Source organism: Montipora capricornis, chromosome 3 (assembly GCF_036669925.1).
Source record: "Montipora capricornis isolate CH-2021 chromosome 3, ASM3666992v2, whole genome shotgun sequence".
NCBI lineage: Eukaryota > Metazoa > Cnidaria > Anthozoa > Scleractinia > Acroporidae > Montipora > Montipora capricornis.
In genome coordinates, this window is record NC_090885.1 from 63,177,863 (window position 1) to 63,203,488 (window position 25,626).

Below are 25,626 nucleotides of genomic sequence, written 5' to 3' on the forward strand. Positions count from 1 at the left end.
TTAGTTTTTGAGGAGAGGGCAAAACCGGAGTACCCGGAGAAAACCCTCTCGGTGCAGAGTGGAGAACCAACAAACTCAACCCACATATGACGCCGAGTCTGGGAATCGAACCCGGGCCACATTGGTGGGAGGCGAGTGCTTTTACCACTGCGCCATCCCTGAACCCCTTTTATTCAATCTTTGTTTCGCACACGCAAGGACTCGATCATCAAAGTCACTTTTCGCCGGTTTCGACAAAATGTGATATTTTTCCATACATTCTGTCATTTCCTTGTGCAGCAAAAATACAATTACAAAGAAAGGAAAGAGATGTCTCTCGGAATTTTAGGCGACGCTCAAGGTGATCTTTGTTGCAGTTCGTTGTTGATTGCAATTCCACGGCATTATGATGGATCGAACTTTCATTATTTTGCATAATGTCTCGAAGTGCATTTGGATTATGAAGTCGCCTTTAGGGTCGTCCAAATACTTATTTATATCTCTTTAAGAAACGCTTCGCTTGGATTTTGTTAGAATATAGGTATTGCATCAGTTATCCGGGAACTAACCGAATTCAACCTGGCGTAAAGGCCTGTGCAAACGCTTGCAACATTGTTGAGCCCAACATGTTGCGAGCGTTTGCACACCATGTTGTGTGTTGGTGCGTGTTGTTGCGACTTGTTGGAAGTCAAACTTCGGAGCCAACAAGTGCCAACATTTCTATTGTTTCGCGGTCATCGAAGCGTGGTCCAACAATGTTGCGTGCGTTTGCACAGCACATCCAACAATGTTGCGCCGGCGCACGCGCACTACATGCCACTTATCCACACAAATACATGCGAACAAGAAATCAACATGGCGTCTGAGATGGGAAACGTCCCAGGGTCCTTTGTATTTTCATCTAACTACCCAACATGTTGTGACTTGTTGCGAGCGTTTGCACACATCGGCTAACATCGCGCAACAAGAGACAACATTGTTGGGCCCAACAATGTTGCGTGTTGTTGCGAGCGTTTGCACGGGCCTTAACTTGGTGAGCAATAATATAGCTATTTCTAGATGGTCACTCATCCAATTGCTTGCTGTTGATAACCGCGTCAGGCACTGACGTTCTTTAACAGTACTGAGGTAAAAGTTTGACTACAGACTTACAAACACCACTCGTTTACAGCTGTGCCTTTTTGACTTGGCACCGTGAAACAATGGCTAACCTTTTGGTTTTAGTAGTTTCTCGTTCGCTCTTGTTGACAACCATGGCCTTCTGACGGGTAGTCTGCTTAATTTCTGCAGACAAGTTCTTTTTACTAAATTTAAGTGCATTACGTATTCTTTTTTTTTTCTTTTTTCAGACGCGAAAGTAGACTTTCGACACATCTCCAGGTCATTCAATGCTCCCCATACAATAGCCACGTTCAGTTTCTATTCCTACTTTCGATACAACACTACTTTCCATGTTGTATTCGCCTCTAAAGATACTCGAGCGTGACAACAACACTGCTTTAAAAATGATGAACAACAGCTCTATACTGATCCATTCAATACCCTATTGAAAGTGAGAGGATTAAATTGCACCCGTTTTCAACCATAACACAACTAAACTTTTATCAAAATCCCCTCAAAAAAAGAAGCTGAGTCGACACAGATAGGTAATATAGCGCTTTGTCAACTCGACAAGAATAGCCGGTACCACTTCCTTCATGGCACTACCTATATGTACATAATGCGTACCTATTTTTGCCCGTTTTCATTTATTATTATTTTTTGCATAACTTTGTATTCCCGTTGTGTTGTTGTTGGCATAATTAATTGGTGTTTTGTGCGGATTTAAATCAATGAAACAGTGATCTTGTGATTGGATGGACGATTCTTTCAACGCAAAAATGAAATTGTGTCCTTTCTTTTTATTTCTTATCTATTTAAACTTTTCAAAAAGGCTTCCGCAGAGAAGGCTTCCGCTTATTGGAGCGATACATAAGGGAAAGGTATTCTATATTTAATTGATTTAAGGTGCGTAGCTTTCCCGATTCTCTTATTGTGAAACTATTTTAGGGCGGTCAAAAGTTGAAGCTACTGAGAAGACCTTGTCATTCTTTACCGTTTTTCCCGAGGAGACACTCATTTCCATGCCAACATCTGTCTATGTCATTTAAGTCTTTGGCCGAATGCCAGTAGTTTTCACAACACCGCTGCCTGAACCAAATTCCTGAAAAGACATCTTCGCTGTAGCGTTGATTCCGTGTTTTCGCCGGTTAGCTGTTTAACTGTTTTGGCCTTTGAATACAACCACCCAAGTCACCCAAGGTGCTTGGGACCATGCATACAAAGCTGTAATTACGTGTTAGTGTTGCTTGTGAGATGCTTTTCGAGGTATATAGTTTCAAATGTTGATTCTGTCTATAAATCCCTAAACCTGGCCAGCTGCGGTACAGAGCGAAGCGGCGTTCCTACCAGTGGAATGATGTCGTAAATTTGTAGGCCGGGCTTGAACAAACTTCAATATCGCACTTTTGTGTGGAACTTGGCCTGCTTTCGAAATGTTCGCGTAGCCGAAGATTCAATTTTAATGAGACTGTGATGGGATCATCAACAAACATCAGTACCTTGTCGCAGGTGTGACCTTCTCCATCCGATGACAAGAGCAATTACAGCGAAGGTGTCATCCCAAAATACACTGCCGAAATACAGAGCAGTCTCTTATACAACAGGCCTCGGTTGTTCAAAAGGTGGATAGCGCTATCCTATACAGTGGATGAACACTAGCCAAACCAATTGAGTTATCTAATGGATAGAGAGTTATACAATGGATAGCACTTCCCACCCTTCGAACAACTGGGGCCAAGGGCCCGTTTCGCGAAAGTCCCGAAAACGATTCGGGCCCGAAAATCCATTTGTGAAAGTGCCAACCGCTTGCTTTGAAAAGCTGATCTTTTAACACGTTTTCAAGCTATCTAAAAGAAAGAAGTCCGTGAAGTTTGACGACTTAAATCCTCTCCGTTCTTGAGATACAAAGGAAATTGTCACTCCCGAAAATAGCCCGTAAAGTTTCGGGACTTTCGAGAAACGGGCCCCCGATCTAGACCACTTTCGTAAATGGCGGCCGATTTGTCATTGATTTGTATTTGCTAATAAAGCTCCGTGCAAACGGACTAAACAAGTCCCAACAATGTAAAGACATGCAGTGTATTATGGGAAGGATACGACCCATAAGACTTTGTAAACTTAGAAAATTCGGCTGCCATTTTGTTTTCAACATAAGACCATATGTAATGCGCGTGCGTAGCCACAACAATGTTGGAAGAGCTGTGCAAAGGTCGGATTATTATTGCCCTTTGATACGAGCTCATTTCTTGCGTGTTAGCAGCAGGTATCTTGTAAAGAGAGAAACGACTTAGGATAACATAATTTTCATGCTTTTTATGACAAGCACCAGCCCAACGTTTCGCGTTTGCCGTTTCACGTTTCACGTAAGCGCGATACTAAATAGGGACATTCAGTATCGTGTGTTCAAAGTCGACCGCAAACTTCGAACCGCGGTCAGCCGTTAGCGGTTTGCCGCTTGCCGCAGTGGCAGAAATAGACTTAAGCATGAGTTTCAGCATTTGGCAAGAAAAAACGCGCCCTGTTGACTTATTGTTTTACTTTAAATGTTTTAATTCAAGCGAAACAGCGTCCTCAGGGATGTGCAACTGATCAGCAAAAATGTGTTCATTCAAGAGTTAAAGCATTAGAGACCTTTAGCACCGACGTTTTCGGGATATACCGCAAACCGCAAACCGCGGTTTGTGGTTAGTCGTTTGCCGTTAGAGGTTAGCTCTAACTTTGAACTTTAGCAAGCCGTTCCTGTTATGCACATCGGCGCCGCCATCTTGGATTTTTCATTGCTACAACTGCTCTTAAATCAAACAGCTCAAGTTTTCGCAAAACTTATATTTGACCTTCAAAATTGTTCCCAATAGATAGCAAACAGATGTAACAACATGACTGACATGGTCGCACGGGAGGTCTGATTGATTTCTGGCTATAAAACGCTGCCGTAAATCACTTACCGCAAAAATGGTATTGTGAAGTTGAAACCGAAAACGTGACGGCAAGGACAAGATCACGTGATTTCCCGGGGTTCGCGGTTCGCGGTTCGCGAAAAACCCGTTGCTAAAGGTCTCTATTAAAAAAAAAAAACATAACTTATAGCTTTAAAGACGTGACTTCCTCTGGAATTTTTAAGGTGAAAAACGCTGCGGTAAATCACTTACCGCAAGAAGGGCATCCAGTCGTCAGAACTTGAACCACAAATTACAAACTCGACCTCAAGGTCATATCACGTGACACTCACAGGTTTTCCGTTTGCCCGTTTTCTGAAAAATACGCGATGCTAAATGTCTCTATTCTCTGTCTGGTTGCGCGACGCGTCGGTGATCACGGAACAAAAGAACTGTTGGGGAGGTGGCTTGAGACCTACTGCCCTCATTTTGGAACATTGTGCACGTCATGGGGAGGATAGAAAAACATATATATAACATTTCATTTGGCGTCCACTATCGAAAGAGGGTTTACTAGGTATGAGATTATTTCCTCAAATATCTTGATTGACTGTTTCCTGCATGTGATTGAATAATTTCTGTTTCTGTTCGTGTGTTTGAGCTGTTGGCTGACGAAATAGTTAGCTGCATTAATTAATCTCAAATGTCGGCTTTGCTTGGGTTAAGACGGACAAGTTAAGGGACCGAAAGAGGATACAACTGTTGAATTAACGAATGTTTCTGTATGCGACAGTGGAGATGATTGTTATTATTATTGTTATCTGAAATCCTTTCTAATCTTCAGGGTTTTTATAATCGAAATTTGTAGTAAATCATCTGATGGGTTCGAAATTGGATCATGACTAAAACACCACACGAGTACATACGGGTAACATAGTAACATACGAGTAACATACTGAACATACGGATACATACGAATACATACGACTAACATACGACTAACATACGACTAACATACGAGTAACATACGGATACATACGACTAACATACGGATACATACGAATACATACGAGTAATACGAATGTTTTTCTCATAAAGGAAGCTCTAATTATAGGCCTTGCAGGCATTTTTCACGTCAGCAAACACGTACCCGGCTCAGTTTGAGGGGGGAGGGAGGGGGAGTTGATCAACCCCCCAAGGCTTTCGTTAAATTTAGTCACAGTAAAATAAATTCACATGGAGTGCAAAACCCTTAGCTTGCGCTACAAGATGACAATATATTTTGGATGTCGCTTATGTCGTGTGACGTCATCAGATCCGCCATCTTGATTTCACTATTTCAGCTTAAGTTGCCTATGATAAATCAGTGCAAAAAATCAGTGCAAAATCAAGCCAGAAAGCTTAAATGGGGTAAAAGATTATGACAGACCTGCTCTGACTTCCTTACGTGTCTTAAATGTAAACTGGCCTGACAGTCATAATCATCTACGAGAGCAACATCCAAAATATACTGTCATCTTGTTGCGCAAGCTAAAGGCGGCGAAATACGAGATACAAAAACCCTAAACTTGGCGCGAAACATTATTTCTTTGCAAGTTTGGGTCGATTTCTCCCGTTTTTCACCTTGCATGATCAACTTGTCGCGCAACAAAAACATTTGTTGCGGGTTGAAGAAAGTTATTGCGAAAAGTAGAGCGCAGATCTACTCTGAGCAACAAATTTTGGCTTTGTTGCTCGTTTTTCATCAAGCTCACAACTTGTCGCGCAACAAATGTGCTCTTGTACTAGGAAATCAACCACTCAGCGCCCTGCATTTCTTCAACCCGCAACAAATGTTTTTCTTGCGGGTCAAGTTGATCACGCAAAGTGAAAAACGCGAAACATCGACCAGAACTTGCAACGAAACAATGTTGCGCCACAAGTTGAGGGTTTTTGTATCTCGTCTTTCGCCGCCTTAAGGGTTTTGCACTCCTTGTGAATTTATTTTGCTGTGACTAAATTTAACGAAAACCTTGGAGGGTCTATCAACACCACCCCCCCTTCCTCAAACTGAGCCGGGTACGTGTTTGCTGACATGAAAAATGCTTGCAAGGCTTATAATTAGAGCTTCCTTTATGAGAAAAACATTCGTATTACTCGTATGTATTCGTATGTATCCGTATGTTGATCGTATGTATCCGTATGTTACTCGTATGTTACTCGTATGTCAGTCGTATGTCAGTCGTATGTATCCGTATGTTCCGTATGTTACTCGTATGTTACTCGTATGTTACCCGTATGTACTCGTGTGGTGTTTTAGTCATGATCTCGAAATTGGAGACCAAAGAGCGATGAAGTTATGTTTGGAAGAAGACCAAACGTATAATTTTATGCAGGCGCCCTTTATTCATCTGTTGCGAATGGTTTAAATCCACGGGGATTTGTTGTTTATTTGTCTTCGATCATCCGACTATGACCATACAATGTTGGAAGCAATACAAAGCGTTTGTATCCAAATCAGTTTGACTGAATTTAAGAATCCAGTTGGGCGCAAAAACGAAAGGTACAATACTTTTCACGTTTCTCTCCAGTCCATGAAAAAATCCATCACCTCCAGCCTTGCAGAGAGTTTGTGGGTTTGTCAGCTTAATTATTCTTTACCTCTCAAATGTAGGTTATCTCTGTTCTCATACAAACGCCAATCACATTCCTTATTATGCAACTACTTAAAACAATACATTAATTTTTGAAGTGTTGATCAGTCTTGCCGCTTTGTTTTAGCTTGCTACTTGACGTTTGAAGGAAACACTGTACTTGTTCCAGACTTCGACGGAAGGTAGGCTCGTCTCATTGAAATGATCTTAAAGTATCTTTCTTTCGTTGCACAATTAAGACTTGAGCACGAGCTGGTCCGTTAATAAATTGTTAACGGACAGCTGTCGTGTTCGCTAGTATAGTAGTTGCTGATCCGTACACAAAATTATATTTGCTCGATGTCTGTGTTTTTATGTTTATAGTCAAAACGAGATTGGATGGACGATTCTTTCAACGCAAAAATGAAATTGTGTCCTTTCTTTCTTTTATTTCTAATCTATTTAAACTTTTCGAAAAGGCTTCCGCAGAGGAGGCTTGCGCTTATTGGAGCGATACATAAGAGAAAGGTATTCTATATTTAATTGATTTAAGGTGCGTAGTTTTCCCGTTTCTCTTATTGTGAAACTATTTTAGGGCGGTCAAAAAATTGAAACTACTGAGAAGACCTTGTCATTCTTTACCGTTTTTCCGAGGAGACACTCATTTCCATGCCAACATCTGTCTGTGTCATTTAAGTCTTTGGCCGAATGCCAGTAGTTTTCACAACACCGCTGCCTGAACCAAATTCCTGAAAATACACCCTCCCCGTGGTGTTGATTGCGTGGTTTCGCCGGTTAGCTCTTTAACTGTTTTGGCCTTTGAATACAACCACCCAAGTCACCCAAGGTGCTTGGGACAATGCATACGAAGCTGTAATTACGTGTCAGTGTTGCTTGTGAGATGCTTTTCGAGGTATATAGTTGCAAATGTTGATTCTGTCTATAAATCCCAAAACCTGGCCAGCTGCGGTACAGAGCGAAGCGGCGTTCCTACCAGTGGAATGATGTCGTAAATTTGTAGGCCGGGCTTGAACAAACAGGCGTTAAGTTATGCTGACTCAAAAGCTGAATGAGATGATATATTTGTATACATTCAAGAGACATCTTTTTTTAGAAAGCGAGGGAGAGTTTATTTCTGATAATAATTCGGTTAAGCAACACAGAATGGATTTGAACAAATCGTCGCAGATGCGCTAAACAGAGAGAGATGACAAATTATACAAGAAAAAAATAGAAGATTTTATTGTTGCAAGATAGAGACCTATGAATGATATTACTTTCAGGTGGTATTATAAATTTGTTGACATAATTTTTGCGTCATGGTAATGGCCATAAAGAATAGTTTGAAAAGGTCAATTTCTTCGCATTCAGATCATATTTTGTAAATAGCTGGAGGGTTCTGACACAGCTGTCGGTAGACATGAAGCTGAAAACTAGGTAAAATATTTAGTTATTTGTGAAAGTACTGCCAACGTTTCTTTTATGTAAACTTATTATGACAACGCAAGCTTTAATAAGTGATCGCATCAGAGTATTTAAAAGCCTAAAATACTGACAGAACGGGGCATTAAAAATGTGGATTTTAGGGCCAACTAAAAAGCGCTCTTTTTACTTGATGCAGCAGTTTTACCAGTCGAATTTCTGAGAATTGAAATGAAAATTTACAACTTTTAGTGATTGAGCCAAAACTTTTGTGCCTTTATTTATTTTCTTAGTCATATAAATGAAAGGAATATTTATGATTTTAGTATACACGCCTGCGGCGTTTATCCTTTCCTGATAGATTGTCTCACTCCCTAAAGGAAATTGTACTTAATTGGCTGAAAGTAATTTCTTAAAATAATTTTAACTTTTAAGACACCGCCACATCTGTCCGCTGTTGCGTTTTTTTAAAAATCCTTCTTTTACACGATTTTTTGAAATCATGTTCCGCCTTCTTTCCGTACAAATGCAAACTTAAAGAACGCCAAAGAAACTCGTTGACTTGAATGTTGACAAAATTCAACATGGCTACCTTGCACTCTTCCAAGTGGTAAGCAGACTTGTTGTTTGTTCTCTGTAGTTTGCGCGGGTTTTCCCTTCGAAAACCCCGCGCTTGAGCTGTCAATGAAATGGTCTTCGATATTGTTTAATAGATCTTTTTTATTGATTTCTCGAGTAATTAGGAATCAGAGACCCAAGAACTTGTTCAGACCTGTGTTTTCGTGCGAGTGAAAAAATCGTCACTTCCTAAACCACTTTCGTATCGTTTTCAAGCGATGTTATTTTTTGTTATGGAAGTTTCTTTTGCTAATCTCAATCTCAAAAAATTAGCATTTGTAATGAGATTAAGTAGGGTAAGTAAGTAGTGCGTCGGCGGCGACGTCCTTTGAAGCAAATCTTCAAAATAATTTCGCGATTTATCCAGATCTTCTACGGCGACGTCCACGAAAATGTCACCTCAAATTCATATAACTTTGCTCTATGGTAAGTCCATCTCGTTCATGTCGCACAGTGTAGGCGAAGTACCCCAAAAATAAATTGGTACGAGCGGTTTCAGGGTAAAAATAGAAATTGAAAACCGCCCTTTGCATGCTGCATGCTCACGTTGTCGACAAAACCTCAAATTTGGTGATTTCACGTGGTTGTCAAGCAGAGTACGGCAGAAATACATTGTACGACCTAAAATGTGCGTCGCACGTGCAGCACAATATTTTTTCCTCTTTTGACAAATGATATTAGTGAGCTTAAGGAACGACAACGGCGATGGCAACGAAACGTCATCTCAAAATATAAATTGGCGTTATTTTAATCGCTTCGTGACTATTTCAGTATTTTTGATATGACAAGGGGGTGATAGTTCCTAAAAAATGACACTGGTCGCAACGGCGCTTGATTTAGAGCAGAAAAGGAAAATTCATAATAAAAAACAATAATAATAATAATAATAATAGCAATTTATTATAACACGTCGCGCATGAAGCGAATTGCGTTATTACATTACATAAGAATAAACCTAGTAAAATTATAATTTGTCAACTTGATGGAGACTCGGCATTACATTTTAAAATTACTTTGAATTTACATATTTTACATTTTTAAATTACTCTGAATTTACAGCCTACAATTTCGATGTGATAAAAAGTTTACTACAGATAAATAATAATAATGTTGGGAAATATCCAGCTAGAGACCATGAGCTTTATATAAGGGACCATGTAGGGGAAGAAGCTTTTCTTAAAGCGCTGTGTTTTACATTTCATCAGCGATGGCCTATCGTTAAAGCGTAGGGAGCGGACGTGATCCTTTCAATCGTTTCGTTTTCGCACACAAGACGTCACGTCGTGCGCACAGAGTCGTGCAGCCGGACAGGTTCAAAGCGTCTTCGTAGTGGGAGGCAGGAAAAATGATGCGTAACGCACGTTTTTTGCACTTTCTCGATTCTTTCTGAGAGGTGGACATAAAGAGGAGAATGCCACACAGGGCAACAGTACTCCAGACCTAATAAGTGCAATGTGAACTCGAAGGAGATCATGTGGAGGTGTGCCACTGCGCTTTAGCACTCGTAAAATACGTAGTCGTTTGGAGGCCTTGCCTACTATTTCGTTGACATGAACTTTGTAGGCTTCGACGGTTTCAAGTGCACTGCCATTCAAAGCTAGAGCTTTTGGAAAATGTTCAATATGGCGGTGAAAATGGCCAATGTTTTTTTATCAGCCCAGGAATCGAGTGCGTCAAGCTCAGATTGAAGCGTTGAGGTCGCACGCGCCGGTACAACTTCTGTGATAGTCACGTCATCGACATACTTCAGGTACGAACAGCGCGGATGTGTCAATTTTAGATCGTTTATCATGAAGACAAACAATATGGGGCGGAGTTTAGTCCTTTGAGGGACCCCAGCGTTAACAGGGAGCGATTGAGAGGTACTCTGACCGAGCTTGACGCATTGCCTCCGCTCTGTTAGAAAACTACATATCCATGGAATTATAGAGCGACGTACTCCCAACTGTATAAGCTTGGTGATCACTATAGTATGGCTGATCCTGTCAAAGGCCTTGCTGAATTCCAAGAAACAAGCCCTTAGATAGCAGCCAGGATTCTCTAGCTCAGAGAGCCAATTGTGAATTAGGTCGAGTAGGCAATAGGTGGTGGAAGATCCTTCGAGGCTACCAAACTGGCGAGCATAATTATACTTACCAACATCCTCGATCATCCAGGTGACCACAAAGTCTTCCAGGACTTTAGATGGAATAGGTGTTGGGGAAATAGGTCGGATATTCCCTTCATTTTGAGGCTACTTTACCTTCGGGATGGGAGTTATGTTAGATTCCTTTTATATACTCGGGACGACTCCAGCAGAGAGAGATGAAGTAAAAAATAGTTGTAACTGGTTCAGCTAGTTCATAAGTTCTTTGGTGATTCGAGGTGGTATTTTGTCATGACTCGTGGCCTTATTGGGCTGTATGCTCAGGAGCTTTTTACAAACTTCATGAGGGTGCACCAAGGCACTCTCTCATTCGGTGGGAAATATGCTGGGAGAGATGACATGCCTATAGTGGTGGAATGTCACGCGCCACATTTGCAAAGTAGTGATTCAAACACTCTGCAAGTTCACTCTCCGACAGTACCACACCGTCGCGTTCAAGAGTGAACTGGGAGGAGCTTTTAGAGCGCCCAGACATTGTGTTGATTTTGCGCCACCACTGGCGGACATCATCCGCGTAGAAGTTCTTCTTTCTGTCGCTGACCTCCTTCAGGACTTTCCGCCTGTAAATGCGCCACATCTGAGTGTTACCAGAATGGAATGCCTGCTGACGCTTTTTTATTAGCTCTTTGTTGTGTGAGTTATAACTATCTTTGGGCGTCCACATAATTGAGTTATGATCAGACGTCCCAAGAGGAGCAAAAATGTCGGGTGACTCATTAAAACTCTGCAAGTTCGTTGCGTTGTTATGTAGGCCAGGATAGAATCGCGTGTCGTTGGACGGTTTACAACCTGTTTAAGATCGCTACCCCCAACTAAATCATCTATATTTAGATGATTGAAATCGCCTAGTATGATAACTTCACAATCAGGATATCTGGATCTTATTGAGTCAGAGGTTGCCACGAGATATTCACACAGATCCCTTTGCTCTTGCGCGCGCTCTTGTCAGGTGGACTATACACGACGCACACAGCTATAGTTGACACTGGCCGAGGTAAACGCGGTGGTCGAATCCATAGCCACATACACTCCAACCCAGGGTGTCCTAGATCCAGGCAGCGCTTTGCTGGAAGCTGATCCGAGACGTAGACACAGACACCTCCGCCACGACATTGCATCCTGTCCTTGCGATGGACCACACAACCACCAATCGACACCTGGGCGTCCTCATTGTCGTCACCAAACCATGACTCAATGACGGCTGCCAGGTGGACTTTGTTAACAGCCATAAAAGCGGCAAGCTCATTGATTTTCTTCTTGAGCGAATTCGCGTTCAAGCAACAGATTCGCGGGAGAAAAGGTCTTTTGTTCCGCTTGTTTACGTCTGGAGCTACTGTGGTGGAACGGCATATCATCATATATCTTTATTTACCTTCGGATTTTAGAGTAGCTTGGTGTAGCTAATATCTCCGAGCATTTACCCTCCCAACCATGATACACCACAGAAGACAGACCACAACACCGGGAACTACATGCCCTACTCTTTGCGACAAGTGTGCGGGTTCTTTTACGTCCCACAGGATTATAAACATTGCATTGAAGAGTTGTGAGACGGGACCTCCGGCTTATCGTCCTTATCCGAGAAGACTAGAGAGTCTAACCATTTGCAGATGTAATTACAAAGGCAGCACTTTCTCCTCAGTTATTTAAAGACCCTGAGTGTTGGTCCGGCCGGAGTTGAACTCACGACCTCCCGCGTGACAGCCCGGTGCTCAACCAACTGAGCCACCGGTGCGCGGTGCGCGGCATGATATTTTGCCACACCTATAGCTCTTAGTGACGGCTGAATGTGTCGAGAGGCACGTGCAGTAGTTCGAAGTTGTATCTTCTTAACTGCATGAAAGCGTATAGAGATATTTCTGTGAGGATACTAATCAAGATCTTTCCATTTGTACCACGTCTGTGTTGGGCTGTGTTTGACTTGGAATAAGGTGTTTGTGATTTACACTTCCAACGTCATCCCCAGCGTCTTCTCGGCCTTCAACATGGTGGCTCCAGTCGACGGGAGAGCTACGAGAAGCCCTGGGGATGAGGTCATTTGAGTTTGCTGGTGACCATCATGTGGGTTGAGATAATTAAGTTTCCCATGCTAATCTGCGTGATCCATGATGAGTTCATTTATGTCTCTAACACAAGACAAAAAAGTCTGAAAGGTTCTTATTTAAAGGAATTATTTTTCCTTTTCGATTTCTGAATTTGCATTATTAAAAGTTTCATAGAATATGATGGAAGTTGGTATTTCCTCTTCACAATTCATTCGTATCTTTATGATGATTTTTTTTTAATGGGGGCTGTCCCTAGCACCTTTTTTCTGTGTCAGGATGCATGATAAATCCTACGCCATGAGAGGCGGCAATGTCCAATCAAAGAACGTGGGTTCCTTATGTCTGCCTTTTTCCTGTGCTTTTCAGATTCGTGGATTTGTTCCTTATGAATTTCAGAATCTCAACTTCTTTTTTCCCCGCCGCAGTTATTTCATATTCTCTCTCTTAGTTCTTTTACACTGCATGATATATTCTCTTATTCTTTACACGGCAGCTTGCTGGGCCTGTCTTAGCTCCATTATTTGACCTTGGGCCATATCCCTTTATAACAACGAATTGAAGGGAAAACAGAAAAAGTTAACCAGTAAGGAGAGCCGATACAGGTAACAAAAATACGTCAACAACTTGAGCAAATTCTCCTCACTAGCCCCTATAAGTTTCTTGAGGCAAGGTTGCGTGAGGAGTTTAAACCTGCGGGTAACATAACTGAAGAATGACAAAGTACGGATTATGATAATCAAATGATGCCTTAGGCCGATATTTTTGCCATTTCGGCAATCGAACTCTAAGAAGCTAATCGACGCCCGCTGCTTTCGTTAAAGGTCCGTTATTTCTGATTTGCCTTTATTCCCGATTTGCCTTCATATTCAGATAGACGTAAAAAGCGATCTGCCTGTTTTTCGTTAAACTGGGCCAGGTCTAATTCTCAAACTTTCTTTTGTATTCGTGTAATGCTTTTTGAAACATATTCCATTAAGACGTCATGCTCAAAGCTGACAAAGCTGAGACAAGTGTCGCTTGAAGGTTATTGATATCCTGAACATCTGCACTAGAACTTTCCTTTAAAAGTTCGATTATTACAATAACAAGCATTATCGTATACATCTCAGGGAAGCAAAAAAAAAAACCCTAACATTCAAAGGAAAACAAAAAGTATTTAAAGACTCGGACTTCAAAATTGGAACTGTTAAGACTTCTCTTTGCTACGTTTTATCCCAAAATTGCCACATCTTAGAGTTCCCACTATATTAAATAGTTGCTTGACTTATTTCGAGACTAACGCAAATTTATCCACCTTTACAGGTCTTTACCATTAAGGCTTGTTTAAGTGCTTGTTGCAACTGCCACCTTAATGTAAACGCATTTAAATTGTGTTAAACCTTAAATGGTAATAAGATATCTTGTGAAAATGACTATTCTTAACCGTTTAGAGTTCGGCCTTCGCAAGATAAAAAGGGTGCATTTGGAATGTTATCAAATGAGTTTCTCACAAAGGGAGCTTCTCTTAGCTCAGGTATTAAGATTGAGTCCTGTGGTTGCAGATCGCATGTCTTGAGTGTTTTTGAAAAATCAAATTTTTTTAAAGTGCTGTTTATGATATCCCTGATCTATATATCAAAACTTCTTTCTGACGGTTCAAAAGTTTCGAAGACAGCAGTCACTTTGAAAGTGGATTTTGCGCGCTTTCTTGACTGATCGATAGTGGTAAGGCAATTATTGTAGCTATGGTTTTTAAGTCATAGTTGTTTCAAGGGTTGTTTGATCAATTGGATAAGGTAAACTGGAAATAATGAAAATCGTAGATACTTGAAGGGACATGCGCTTTTCGTCAAAACGAAATCAAATCCAATTGGGAAAAAAACGCTTGACATGACCTTTTGAATCTTTTCAACGAAGGATCTTTATGCATCTTTTTGCACCTGACGGACGACGAGTTTCTAGCCTCTTAAATTCAGATTAAGGACCATAAGTATCGAAACTGCAGGGGCAACGCCAACAGCATTAAACTAATCACTGATTCGCTGACTTTTCTGCGATTATTCCATCTTGTTCGCGTTTTACACTGTTGTGGCGAAATAACTGGAACACGATCGAAACGAACGCCGTTGAGGTATTTAAATAGAATAAACATCGACTGTCGTTTACTCACGTTGTCATCAAAGCCTTTATTACGTCATTTCACGTTTTTGAGGGGTTAAAGCAACGACAGCAGTTACGGCAATGAAAACGCTAATTCAAAGTATAACTTATCGCTCCCGTGATCGATTATTCCGTCTTGTTTAGCACATTGTACAATACAGGAGAACTGTCCCATAAACGTTTTGGTACGAACGGTTTTAAAGTAAAGATAGAACGTGAAGGTTTCATTCAATCAAACAACATTATACAACATTTGTCAAAAACCCATTTAATATTTTCGTTGCATATTTGGTTTGAACGGTACGGCAAAAGAAATTTTCTAAAATACCGGCGTGCCGCACGTGCAGAACTACTTTCTTTTCCTTCTTTTAACCTTTTTTTGCGTGGGCTTTGCCACACTAAGTTGGCAACAGAGGGCTCTGTCGGTACGAAAGTAGTCACGTGCTCTGTAAGAGTTTGCGGAGGCTTGGGTACTAGCGCGTTAAAAAGAAGTTGCGGCCATCTTGTTGCCTTTTGTTTTTGGTGACTTATGTCCACGATTTGCAGCTGGAAAGCTGGAAACAAACCAATATATGAGGAGTTCACAGTTTACATAGAAGCATTTTGATGGATAGATGAAGAGTACAATGTACGAAGTAGGGAAGGAGTATCAGGGTAAGGCGGAGGGGATGCGATGCCAGTGTGGTTAACCTTTGCAGGAAGCAGCAAAGCCCACACATATACGCATTGCGTACCTATTTCTTTTGTGACGTTGCCGTCGTTACTAATAAGCAACGGCGACTGCATGAAAAGGCTCCATTTCCGCCGCTCACTCAAGTTCGGGTATCCTCCCCGAGAAGAGACGTCTGGACGCGTGAGCGATAGATTCAGTGTCTGTGCGTAAATTCAAATACATTAGCGAAGTCTAAGGAGAAGTCGCAATAGCAATGAATTTGAAAGCCGTATTTTTCCCTTGGCGCCAACTGGAAAAAGTTGTCAAACTCAGGCTCTAATTGTTTTAGTATCACCCAGTTAGTCGGACATAAAGGCAGTAATAAAGTTAGCAAATGCAAGTTGAAGAAATGTTTATTTGGGAATAAAACGAAAGAAAGCGTCACGCTTTTCGCTACTCTGTTTCTAATAGTCCTCCAGTAGCGCAGCCAATTAAAATGCAGGATTTGCATTAGTCCATTAGTTGGGTGATGCTAACAAGGATTAGCTCTACAACCCTTTTTACTTCGCATCTGGACAATGTCTTAGTACAATATGAAGTTGCCCTTTTTGCTCTTCAGGTTGCACTCATTATTGTCACGGTGGCGTAATTCTTGGGTTGCACGTCACGCAAGTGAAAAGATAAATCGCTTATCATTGAAGAGACTGAGTCAAGAAATGGAAATGTTATAGAAGAGGAATAAATAAACAACGGGTCCAAGTCTCAGGGTTGTGCGATATTCCGTACTTGAGTTATTCGGCGAAATTTTTTACTCAAATTTGTATAGTTTAGTATGGAGGCGCCATGTTGATGTACTGCTCAAGTACACCAACAGGGCGGCTGGAAATCTGTAGAAACATCTGGAATTTAGTTTGGTTGTCTTTAACACTTTCTGCTGTATAATGAGCTAGCAAACATTCGTATAGACACGTCTCCTAGTATATTGGCTGTTTAGGCCACAAAAACACGCGGGAAATCGATGTTTTTATGCAACTGGCATGTTTTTCGAAAGCCGTCAACTTGTCACACACTTTGAAAAACTCTGAAATTCAAACTGCTCTATTTTCGAAACGAAGCACGGTACCGAGCTGAAAACATGCAAACAGATACATTTTTAAAACCTCTTGTAGCTGATCAAGATAAAAACTCAAAAGCGGGCTCTTTAGTTTTGTATTTTATGTTTTTGTGACGTCACATGCAGCCCAAGAATAGAGCACTATATAGCAACAGAAAGGCCAAGGTGAAGGAAACTCTGAATCAGCTCCAGATAATTGTTTTAAACTTTACTAAGTGTTTCGATTTAGCATGCTCATTATTTTCTAGTAATAAGAATATCGAAGTGACTGAGCTCGTTTTTGAGATATATGCATTTTAGGACAAAATATCATAATAGGGTGTTTTTATATGAATCGGTTTTTGCCATGGTAACCTGTTATGCCACAATATTGAGCGCATTTTGTCAAACAATGATTGCTGTTTTCGTGAAAAACAGTGCCATTGCCGTTGAAACCATAACATAGCTGCTTGGTGATACATTGTTGTAGACTCAATCGTTTCTTAAAAGTGTTGAAAGCAGTTTGAGCGCAAAGCTGGGCAACCCGCATTTGGCCATGTTCCATTAACTCGGTTACATTTTCCATTGCGCCAGAATGTTGTTCAAAAATTAAACTCCGCGTTATTATTGTTATATCTGCGCAGTTATTCCAGTTTGTTCAATGTGTAAAATGTCAACTGCTTACTCAAGAATAATTTAGTCTGATGTGGAGAAAAATAAATTCATTGCTCGCCATGTGCTTACGTCTTCTCCGAACCGCGCATTTTCATCATTTCAATGTAGAACGCACATACTGCAGCTTCCGGGGTATTTTCTGCATATGTTCCATAATCATTACTATCATCAAATTTATATATAAATTGAAACTGAGTTGGCAATCGCTTTTGCTTTTAATATTCAAAGCAACTTGGCATGCAGATGAAATAATTATCATTTTTACACAGACATTTAAGAAGCTACACCAAGGACGTCGATATCGGTGACTAGCAATTTCTCCTTTCGGTTTGCAAAAATCTTAAGAAACTACACTGAGATGAATGGAACCAATGAAACGGGATTTTGTAGCAGTTATAACTTTCTAAAGGCGGTATATAACATGGTTGGCATCACATTCTCTTTGGCGCTTTCAAGGCAAACATTTTACAGCATTTGACATCCCAGCTTGTTTCTCGGCCTTTTCCGATGAGGATACGGAAATTTAGACTGCTTCCACGAGAAATCGCCGGAAAACGGGATATAACTTCAACTAGCGATTGACCAGTTCCCAGCTGACTTGGTTCAAGTCCCGTCCAAGCCTGGATTTTTCCACGCTTGCTTGCAACTGCTTAAAGGGGCACTGTCATGTTACTTATGCTCACTCGTTCAACATTCCTTACCAGCTACTGAGGGGATATGAAATATATTTATGGCACAAAGAGCTATTCGTATTTAATTTTGGCGACTTTCTGAAGACAGCGTCTACAAATTGTCCATTTTTTTCAAGTTTCAATCCATTTCCATCCTCTCAATCCTTGGCCGCAAATAAAAAAGAATAGCTTCAGTGCACTTCAATCATGGAAACTGGTAACAAAATGACAGCATTATTTTTTGGTCTTCATTGATGCAAAGACGTCTGTTAGTGCTTTGAAGTTTGACTAAAATAGCGTGACACTGCCCTTTAAATGCTTATCTAACTGGCTTATCTCTCGAACTTTCATTTCGTATCGGCCACGTATATGATATTTTTACTGATACATCAGTTCTATATAAAATATATTGGCCATTATCCATCACGCGAACGAAAACTTCGTGTTTACACAAAGTTATCCAACTTGAGATATACTCAGTAAACGTTCCAAAATATCGTTCAACTAAATCAACAATGTGCATGGAACGTTAATCTGGTAATTGAATTACGTGAAATCGGTCTGTAAATTTATAGTATTAATCGGAAAGTTTAACCTAACCATCAGGGGCACCCAACGTCAATTTTCGGTAAATATCTGTTCGGAAGACGCTTTGAGATCTAGAATTTTCGGAACATTTGCTGTAAAATTTTCTTGCTTGCCTACCTGTCCTAGGATTTTCGAACATCTAAAAACTGGTACAAATGCTTATTTTTAACGGATTTGTACCCTAAAAAGGTCACCTAGAATTTTCGGGAGCCTTTTTTCTGGCTGAAATTTTCGAAAATGTAAATTTTGATCCCTATAATTTTCGGATCACTAGACTTTCAGCTAGGAAATCCGAACAGATGAAACATTTTTAGGGGACAAAAATATGCCCATATTTACCGTTAAATACCAAAAAACGTTTCACAATGCTATGTTTAAGTGGATTTGATCTATATTCTCGTTGGGTGCCCCTGAACCATGCACGCATCATCCAAACAGATTCCAAAAGCTACCAACGATATGTCGGTTTTGAAGACAAGCTAATGTGATGTAAGTGTTTTTCAAACTTTTGAAAAGTCTGAAGCCTGAGGGCTTCAGCTGTACTTTTGAAAAATTATTTTCATTTGTTTAAGACATGGCTAGGATCCCGTCAATGAAAGCGCTATTTCCTGATGGCACCTGAGGGTATTTTGGTTTTCATTTTTTGTTTTCCTCATCGGAAAAGAACCAATTAAGCTGGGTTATCAAATGCTCTTAAATGGTGGCCTGGAAACCGCCAAAGAGAATATGTGCCAACCATGCTATAAGTTGGCATTTTAAATAAAAAATGTCAAAAAATCCGGTTTCATTGGTTCCAATCATCATGTGGTTCTTCAATTATATTCATCATGCAAATTTTTGCGAACGAAAGGAGAAACTAGACACTGACGTTTAGCCGTGGCTTCTTAAATGTCCGTTGCGCGAACAACAGTTCAACAAGTTCTACAAGGTCAATGTCGCGTGTACGAAAGATATTTTAGCGATATGCCAAGTTGCTTTGAGTGTTACCGAGTAAAGCAATACGTATTATTTTCATTTGTTTAAAACATGGCTAGGATCACGTCAATTGAAGCACTATTTCCTGATGGCGCCTGAAGGTATTTTTGGTTTTTCATTTTTTCGTTTCCTCATCGGAAAAGAACCAATTAAGCTGGGTTGTCAAATTCTCTTAAATGGTGGCTTGGAAACCGCCAAAGAGAATATGTGCCAACCATGCTAAAAGTAGGCATTTTAAGTAAAAAATGCCAAAAAATCCGGTTTCATTGGTTCCAATCATGGTGTAGTTCTTCAATTATATTCATCTTGCAAATTTTTGCGAACGAAAGGAGAAACTAGTTACTGATATCGACGTTTTGCCGTGGCTTCTCAAATGTCCGTCGGGCGAACAACACGTTCTACAAGGTCGATGTCGCGTGTACGAAAGATATGATAGCGACATGCCAAGTTGCTTTGAGTGTTGCCGAGTAAATGCGATAGCCAATGTTTGTTTTTAAAAAATTAATGAGTCATTAATGATTATGATGCACATATAGCAAATTTTCTGTTGAATCGGCTCTTTAAGCTAATAACAAGTGAGAATTGCAATCCGTTCAAAACTCTGCGATTATTTCTCTCTCGAAGAAAGAAATACTTGAATTGGCTGACCAAGAGTTGTGCGTGAGATAGCGGAAATGTCACCGGCAACCCAAACTGGCCAGTACTTGTCCTCGCAGTCTCGTTACTGTCTCCGAAGCGTTCCAGATGTTTTGAGAACGTGGAAAAACTGCTCAAAGGTAAAAAAGTTTTTTCGTGCGGGTTGCCTCGCTTCTTGCGGCTGATTGATATTTATTCTGATAAGTGTTCGTGTCCAAAAAAAAGTAAACATAATCGCATTGGTAGCTATTGGTTTTTACGAATGCCATAACCGGTTATCCTTAACAGACAATCTTCAGCCCGAGAAGGCGGTGTTAGAAACGGGCCATAGTTTATCCCTTTCGCACCTAAAGGGATCCCCATTGGGGAGTAAATTCTTTTTGCTTTGGAAGTGGGAGGAAAAGGACTGAAGAAGACATTTGAGTGAGCTGGTGTTCTTGTCAACCGTTTAATTCGCACCGGTGTGGTTCCCCAATGACGCATAATTTAATCGTTTGGCCTTAGACAGAGTAAAATCTCTCTTAGTGGCATTTATTGAAGGGATAGGGTTGCACTTTACAGCTTATCCGATTTGTCCATTGCAAACTGTCATATGCCAATGTATTATATTACATATCTTGTTGATAGGTATAGGACTATAAAAGGGAAGCTAATTATCCTTGGAGTAGTTAAGACACGTGAAAAATTTACTCCATTCTGATTGGCTAAGAGAACTGCAGTTTACAAGTCAAATAGTGCAGGAAAGAGGTAATTCAGTGCAAAAAGAAGTAATCAACGAATCATTTCTTATTGGTCAATGTGTTTAAAACTTGAAAATGGTAATGTAGAATCCTTTACTGATAAAATTATCGCTATAAAACAAACAAGATGGTTCGGAGTGAGTGAAAACAACCTTTTTTCAGGCGATTTGCCATAAACTTGAGAAACATTGGGCCGACTTTTTTTCAAGATTACCCCAATGCGATCCTTTTCAATCTTGTCCGTTTGTGTCCATCCATGCTTCTTTTCTCTTTTGTTGTATTTCTTTTATGTTTTGTTTCAACGATTTTAATGGTTATTGCAATGTTTCATTATGCTTTTTGGGTATTTTGGGTGTCATGAAATTACATAATTTTGCGTGGCATAGCATAGTCCCTTTAACCATCTCAATTTTTTTCCTGTATATTATTAATGAGAAATCGCATGATTTGTCACGTGCAATTTGTTTTCTCAGACTACAAATTGCACGAGACGCAGGGCTCGTGCAATTTTGTTCGTCTTTGAAAAACGTTACTCGTGCTTATTCATTCCAAAGTGCGCTCCAAATCAAGTGATTACCAATACAAATCCTGAGCTGGAAAAGTGGGAACAAATTAACTGTGTTTATAGATAAAAAAGAGTTCAGGGCAATCTAATCCACCTGACCTTTAGCCTAAGTACTGGAAACTGGCCTACGCAAGGACAGAGGAAAAACAAAATTTGCAAGAGGCACATCTATGCAAGAAGGGTCTACTTTGCCTTTGTGTCGTGATCTGCCGGCTTGAGACTATGACGGTAGACTATGATGCAAACAACTAATTTTTCTTGATATGTATTTCGCGGTTGCAATGAGAACTTCGTTTCTACTTGTATGCCGAATCGCAGCCCTGATGTTGCAAAGGGGACAAAGAAATATTCAAAACAAAAGAGTAGAAGTGATGATGGTATTGTCAGTTACAAGGATGATTGTGATATTGGTAGTATTATTGCCTTTTGTGATCAAAGCAGTGAAGAAGAAATGCAATGCAATTCATTACTTTCCATGGTTCTTTCTTGTGATGAAATTCCATCCTGACCCTCGTTTTAATCAGCAGGATAATGCCACAATTTTTTGTGTATTTTTTAAAATATTATTAATCTTTTCGTTAAAACAAATATACAAGCAAAAATGAAAGTTTATTGTGAGAACAACTAAGACTAAAGAACAAAAGGTATATTATTACATGTACGTCATTAAAATTATCTAACAAAATTGAGGGTCGTGAAGGGAGGGTCGTGAAGGGGGTGGGGGGGTGGGGGGGGTCCTAATCCCATTTCCCAGCAAATTGTTTTTTTTCAAATCCCAGCTCATGTCCCCACAATCCGAGCCTGTGTTGCTCAAATTGAAATCCCATTCCCATTTTTCTATTGTTTTGTTTCATGAATCCCAGTCCCAGTGTACAAAATCCCATTTCCCAGCCTCTTAAAAAGGCAAATCCCAGCTCCCATTTTACCCCTTCACGACCCTCAAAATTGAGTGTTTATGACAGGAAAGAATACCCATTCATTTCCCGGAAATACCCAAAGTATGAAGCTTGGATTTTTATCGGGATTTCGTCCAGCATCTCAAGTTGCTTTCTTATAAGGACTCTCTTCGTATCCTCACTTTAATCTTTCATATGTTTTCTGCTTTGTGTTCAATGTTTGGACCTATTCTTTGATTGCACCGGACGTCAAGGCGGCACCTGACGTCACGGTGATCGTGGAAAGAACAAGAGCGAAAACGTCTTTGACTCTCTTATCATGATGCAAAACTTGAGCTACATTCAGTTTTCTATTGTTTTGGCATCAACATGGTCGTCTTAGAGCGAGTTTCAATAGAGTGTCGTAAAACCAAAACCAAAGTAATTACTTTGGCCAATCAAAAAGGACTGAGACAATCCGGCAAACCAATAAAAACTAGAAGTAATTACAGGTAGCCGACACAAAGCGCGGGAAAATGTGCACGCGTGAGCCACGATTGGTTTTGGTTTCACTTCTGATTGGTTGAAAAAATGGCGCGAGAACTTTGAACCAATCACTTGAGTGAAGTAATCATAAACCAAAGTAATTATCTAATTACTTTCGATACTCAATTGAAAACCGCTCTATCACGTGAATGCAATCAAATAATTTGGCCCTGCATGCCACTTACAGTAGTTTGTTATTTTCACTTAGTGCTGTTGCTGAATAGAAGACAGCATTTCAATGGAGAATTCTACAGTGAATCGAAGTCAGGGAGCAAATAGTGGATCCACTGTGTCTATTGAACCAAGCTGGGCTTATGTTGGCGTTGGGATATACTCTGTTATTGCGTTTCTTATCCTCACAGGTTTGTAACCTGAATCAGTTGGTGTTTTTAAAATGTAACATTCCTTCGTCTGACAGACAATTTGTTTATTTTCTTGAGTCTTAAAGGGGCTATGTCACGCAAAGGCAAAATGATGTAATTTTATGACGCCTGAAATGCCCAAAAAGTAGAATGAAACATTGCAATAACCACTTAAAACTGTGGAACAACATTTCAAAAAAATACAGCAATAGGAAAGAGAAGCGTGGATGGACACAAATGGACAAGATTCAAACGGATTGCGTTTGAGTAATCTTGAAAAAAGTCGTATACAAAAATTTGGTTTTATCAACGGAGCTGATAATGTAAATTGGCCACCGTACAGAGATTCTAAAAGCTGACGGTTCGAGCGTTAGCCCTTCGTCAAAGCGAATCGAGAATTGTGGGTTTCGTGTAGTTTTTATAGTGGAGTAGGAGCTACGCTATTGGTGGTAACATGGCAACGTGAAAAATAGGAATATATTAGTTAAATGAAAAGCGTTCGTTAATACCGTGAGGATTAAGGACGCCGATTTGGAAGATAAATTTTTGTTCCAGATTCTTGCGGCTTTCCGTCGTACTTAAATGTAGGAAAAGGCCGCAGATAGCCGTGTGTTTTTTGGAGTGGTCAGGGAGATTAAAATGACGAGCGACTGGCTTAGATGCACCCTTGTCATTCTTCTCAACATCACGAAGGTGTTCGCGGAATCGGTCGCCTAGTCGTCTACCTGTCTAACCGATGTATAATTTATTGCCTAACGTACAGGTTATGCAATAAATGACATTTGCGGAGGTACATGTGAAACGATCGGTGATCTTAACATATCGCTTAGGTCCCGATATCTTGTAGTGTTAACAATGAAAAGACAAGTTTTGCATCGTGAGCGCGCACATTTGAAAGTGCTGGGTTGCTCGTTAGTTTTTGAGCGCGCTTCTAACTAAAAAGTTGCCTACGTTTTTGTCGCGTTTGAATGAAATAAGTGGAGGTTGCGAAAAAGATTCTAACAGTCTCGGGATCATTTTGGAGTAATTTAAAATTATTAACAATGATACTTTTAACTGCGTGATTATGAGGATGGAAAGTGAGGGTGAATGGAATTCTGTCGTTCTAGTGATGACTGTCGATCAAATTGTTGGGCGCGATGATGGCCCGCTTTGACCACAGAGACCGGATAGCCACGTTTTTCGAAGAACTGGCACGTCTCCTCTGATTTGCTGGAAAAATCGGAGTCAGCACTACATAGTCAACACTACACACTGCCCCTAATCTCATCATCAGCACTCCTAGAACTTCGTGCATTTACTTCTTGCCTAAAATTCACAACCTAACAACCCAGGTCCGGCGCCCTATCGTGTCTGCCTGTAGTTGCTCCACCGAACTCATTTCTAGCTACTTAGACAGGATTATGACGCCTATCGTCAAATCTTTGCCATCACACATTAAAGACAGTACACACGTACTGAAAATTTTTCGCGATTTCAGTTGCCCTTCCGGACAAGACAAACTTATTTTCATCCATGGACATTACATGTCTTTATTATTCCACTATATTACGTCAGTTACCATATTTGGTCAAGAGAACGCGCGAAAATATGAGACGGTATTAGACTGTCCACGAACAGAGCAAATACGGACGGAACTGGAGTTTTTCGATGAACGAAATTGTTTTTTCCAACAGCGATACAACGCCCGAGGAATTTATGGCTTGTCATCGGCTTGTCTCTCGTCATTTCCCTTTATACAATCAAATAACGGACATTTTGGCTGGGCTTTTGTGCCGTTTTACAATCGTTCGCAAGCGCCCTGAAGGACAGATGATGCATTGTTTCAGAACACTATTACCAAATACAATTGAAGCAAGATAAGGACACCTTTGTTCTATAGTGGAATAATAAAGCTCTTATTCGATGGTTTAACATATAGTCTGATTAAATTCTCAACCTCGTATAATGCATTTCGTCGTGCTCTGATTGGTTCACTCAATCTCGGTTATCAGCTCATATACCTTGGTTTGACCTTATATGGTAAATGATTGTGGGGGGGGGGGGGGGGGCGTTAAGCGTTACTAACTTAAAAAATGTTTTTCAACCGTAATGCGAAATTACTCTTTGAATAAAGCCAAAAATAGAAAAAAAACTTTTTTTCTGGAAAGTATGGATCAATTCGCGACTTTTTAGAAGTACGCGAAAAGGCAAGAAATTTTTTTGTGATGAGCCTGCGATCTGTCCTGGACAACCAAGGTATTACACAACATCGCATCAGTTTCTCATCAAGTTTTTTTCGATTTCGCCTCGGATTTGCCTCGCTTTTTT

At 40.4% G+C, this 25,626-nt stretch overlaps 1 long non-coding RNA gene across 5 annotated transcripts in view; it reads left to right on the top strand.

Moving 5' to 3' along the window:
• Positions 1–23,311, top strand: part of LOC138043669 (uncharacterized) — a 60,722-nt gene extending 37,411 nt beyond the window's left edge. For all 5 annotated transcript variants that reach the window (XR_011131304.1, XR_011131303.1, XR_011131305.1 and 2 more), the window contains 2 exons: positions 6,717–6,771; positions 23,163–23,311. This is a non-coding gene — a long non-coding RNA (uncharacterized lncRNA). The remainder of the gene's footprint in view (positions 1–6,716; positions 6,772–23,162) is intronic.
• Positions 23,312–25,626: the final 2,315 nt, after the last annotated feature.